This window comes from Carassius carassius, chromosome 26 (genome assembly GCF_963082965.1).
Source record: "Carassius carassius chromosome 26, fCarCar2.1, whole genome shotgun sequence".
NCBI classification, from domain to species: domain Eukaryota; kingdom Metazoa; phylum Chordata; class Actinopteri; order Cypriniformes; family Cyprinidae; genus Carassius; species Carassius carassius.
Window position 1 is genome coordinate 17,199,115 of NC_081780.1, and position 4,626 is coordinate 17,203,740.

A 4,626-nucleotide genomic window follows, 5' to 3' on the forward strand; every position below is an offset into this window, starting at 1 on the left:
TGCTCACAGCAGCATGTTGTGGATGTATTTGCAGTAGCAAGTCTTAGTACTTTATTTATATAGCATTTTAAACAAAAAGGATTGCATCAAAGCAACTGAACAACATTAGGAAAACAATGTGTCAATAATGCAAAATGACAGTTAAGGGGCAGTTCATTTTTTGATTTGTTAACAAGAGTTGTTATAACAGAAACAATATCATTTGCATGTAAAAAAATAATAATTATAAATATAATACATTTCTATAGTTTCTAACCTATTGGTTGTGTTTCGTACATCATATATTTAAGTCATAAACACATTATGCTATTCTGCTTTTATACTTACAGTACATCAAATGTTTTGTAGCTGGGAACCAAACCTTTTTAAACGCTTTTAGTTCTTGATTTAATCTGTTGTTCTGCAGCAAATCTACAACAAAAGACTTTTTGAATGAAAATAGCTACACACCTTGCTGGACTATGGCCAGTTCTAGGACATCTAATCTCTGGCTGAAACCTTTTCACTTGATGTTCTTCGAACTGAACAGACAATGTAATAAGACCTTCACACACACACACACTCCTGCTTACTCTCCATGCACAAGCACCTTGCACAATCACACCAGCACTTATCCTACTTGTGAGAGCTTGTACATTCATACCAGAGTGAACTGAGTGTCTGGAGTTCAACCTTCCTGTCTAAAATGAAGGATTGTGTGTATGTACTATAGTGTAGACAGATTATTCATTTGTGTTACTGTAAAGTTAAATTTGCATTTAGACTCACTAAGAAGGCCATTACTATGTGACGTCAACCTAATGAACAACAATGACCCCCTAACTGCTGACCCTCAAAACACGTTGGTCAATGCGACAGCAATTAGTGATTTTTAATAGTAGTAAATGTAAAAAACGGTAAGCACAAAAAGGGTCAATATTCAGGGCCTGATTTACTAATCATCTTTTGGTGTTAAAATCGTACTGTCAGGATTTACTAAAGATGATGAACATGTATTTGTAGGAGTTTCCCTTTCAGATGCAAAATGATATTTTCACTATTATTTAACTACCAAAAAAAGGATGTCTTAAAGACGGCGTTAATTTGAACTGCTCTTGGTATCGTGCTGGTTATTATGGAAATTTGTGTGAATCATCTGTAAGATCTAACCATTTTTGTGCATTCCAGCATTAGATGCATATGAGAGCTTTAAAGCAGCTCTAAAGCAGCTAGATCAGAGCTGCATTTTAACATCATGATTAGATACAGACAGATGGAAATGAAGCTGTTCTAGTGACCTACAGACTGTATCTGCCAAACATAATGAAATGAATAAATCATCGCATCTGACCCTTCCATAATCTCACAACTGCTTATAATCACTATACATATGCAATTACCCCACCCCTAAAAGAAAATTTTAGAGTCGAAATATTTATGAATGATATTTATGAATCAGTTTCACCTTTGATGATGTTTCCAAAAGGGAGGTTTAGAGAGATTTTGTACCCAAAATATTGCACACATACACACACACTGATGTCAAAGTGTGACAATAAGTGTTGTAAAGGCCGTGACTTTTATTTTTAACAATCTGTGGAAAACCTAATCCATGAGAATAGCCATAGGCTGTTTCTGTCTAGCTGAAAGCTTTTCTACTAAAAAACAAGCCGAAACAGAGTCTAACAGATTGATTGGCACTGATCATGCAGAAATAAACGAACAATAAAATCAGGTTTGGTAACCAGATAAAATGGAAAAAAGGGGGAAAAGGAGGGGTTCATTGTCTGAAATAAACACTTTCATCTACTTCCACCTCACGCTATGCAAACAGCTTAGAATCACATAAGTGTTCTACGTTCTTAAAGGGACAGTTCACAAAAAATAATAGAAATCTGTCTTCACCCTAATGTCATTCTAAATGTTTTCTGACCTCAGCATGCCAAGTTCAGAATGTATAAGCACTAATTAGATTAGAAACTTGAGGAAGGGAAGACTTTCAGTGAATAACACCTTGAATACAATTCACTGTAGAGCTTTAGATGACTTGAAATACAGTGCGGATTACTTCTTATATGGTGCTTTTTTGTCCTTTGAAATGATAGTAAATGGAGGCTGGGGCTGCTGTTTAGCAAAATGAACATCCTTAAAAAAATTATTTTGTGTTCCACAGAATAAATCAAATTAAATGGGTTTAGAACAACATAAGGCTAGGTAAATGTTATCCTTTCAACCATTCTGACATGTCAGGTTTGTGTAAGTGTAAATAAGATTTAAATATGTGGGATCCGTATCTTTGTGGACATCCTGAAGTCCCTTTACTTATTCTGTTCCTCTCTCTGACTCTATTTCCCATGTCTCGTCTTCACTCAAAAAACAAAACGAAAAAAAAAAACACCCAAACTGCCCTAGTCCCCATTCACTTTCATTAAATGGAAAAGAGCAGCATGAACATTCTTCAGAACTTCTCCTTTTGTTTTCTACAGAAAAAAATAAATAAAGGCGAAATATTCCTTCAGCAACAACTACAACAACAGGTCAAGCTAGTTTATTGGTAACCTATCTTGAAATATCACCCTGTTACCTTTTATTATACCACTCCCTCTCCCCCTCTATCTCTATCCGTCTTTTATTGTCTTTAGTTCATGCGCTAATACTCTTCTTTAGTCTCTCTAACACACACACTTAGGTCTATTTTGTCCTTTCCCTTGTTCTTGTCAGTGAATTAGTGCTGTGAACTGCAAAAAGCAGAAAGACAAAGAGACTGAGAACTGAAAGATAAAAGAAAGAAAAATGACCTTCACCCTTTCAGTTCACTCAGCCCCCCCTGCAGGACATGACATCACTACGGTGTAGTTTTGATCCTCTAAGGGTGAGATGAAAAGAGCTGGTACACACACACACACGGGAATGCATCAGTTAGTCATCCTTTCATCCCAGGCAAGAACTGCTTTTTCTTTCACACACATGCCAGAGTTGGCGTCAAAAAGCTGATCCCTTATGACCAAGATGCAGAGATGCAGAGAAACGGTTTTGCTTTCCACCGACAGTTATCATTAAATCTTCCCTTATTAATTTATAAATAATAGAGCACAAGAACAAGCATCCACTTTGAAGGGATAATGCACTTAAAAATGAAAATTCTGCCACCATTTACCTTCTCTGATGGAAGAATCTTCTGATGTTCATTCATGTTTATTTTGTGCTTTAAATACATATGAAAAGACGATTGGTTCACATGCCGCTTAAACTGAGGCAATACAGCGATCGGTCGCAGCACATTAAAGAGCCACAAAATAGTATTTGTAGTTTGAATTTCTTTAAATAAAACACTTTACAATAAGAGGAATTGGCGACAACTCTGTCTTGTCTGCAAACTACAGCTGTGTCCTAAAACTCTAAAATGAAAAAAAAAATCCTGCCTTCGGAGGCAGCATTCCGAGACAGGAGGGCATCAAGGCACCTCCGAGTCCAAATTCTGCTTTACTTTCTTGTCTCCGGAGATACCTTCTTCTGATCAAATTTTGAAGGCAGTGTAGATGTATCCTTCGCTGCCTTTGATATCCCACAATCCTGTGCATTTCATTCCTTGATCAGTATTATAGTAATTAAATATTTGTTTAGTTTTCATCAAAAGTTATATGTGTATAAGTTACAATTACACTGCCTCAGAAGTCTGTACGAAATCAGTTTCAGGAGGTGCCTTCGTGCAAAACACTGCCTTATAAGGCAGCGAGTTTATATATTTATACTTATAATCCAGCCGTAGGCTACGCTTCATAACCAAATGCATGTTAGGAGTGATAAGGAAATAATGGAAGATTGCGCTGATATAGTGGTCTATAACAAGTCATCCACAAACCAACGTTTTGAGTATTTTATAATGAGCTTGTCTACAAAAGCCCTCAAAGTGATGAAAAATTTAAATGCAATAAATGCTTTTTTCCTTTATAGAAGAACAAGATTTTATGTATATTTATACTCTTTTTTTGCGAATGCATCGCCTATTTGGAAGGAATGTACTACTCATCCCATAAAGCATTGCAGATGACATTATCAAATTCACTGGCTACAAATTTAATGCAAACTATTTATATTTTTAAGTTGTTTATGAGTACAGATTTCGGTTTCCATGTTAACAGTGATGCCTCTGTTGGATCAGATCTATCTTCAGCATTATGTAGTGGGTAGTGAACTTATGTCTTTTAACTATCTCAGGGTTCACTGAATGTCTTGAAAGGCGTATTTATTTATTTGATTATTTATTTCTGGAACCCTGCTGTGGCGCTCTATTGTCTTTAAGATCAATAGAACTATAATAAAACTGAAGATCTAATATATCACGCAACCTTTCGCTCAATAACTCTAATGAACATCATACACAGCCTCTAGAGGAGCTTTCATTGGAAGTCTTGCTGTCACATTATTAATGATTCATCTTCCTGACTACCATTCAACAGTGAATTATTGATGAATGCAGTCTGTGTGTGTGAAATGACCAAAGACTTGAGTCTAAATATAGCTCCCCTTTAATTGATGAAATTAACTTTCACATGTCAGTGGCATCGTGATTCTTTGAATATAGGCCGATCAACACTTGATGTGATTTGTTGTCATTTTAGTGCTGACAATGGGTCTGGTCTCAGT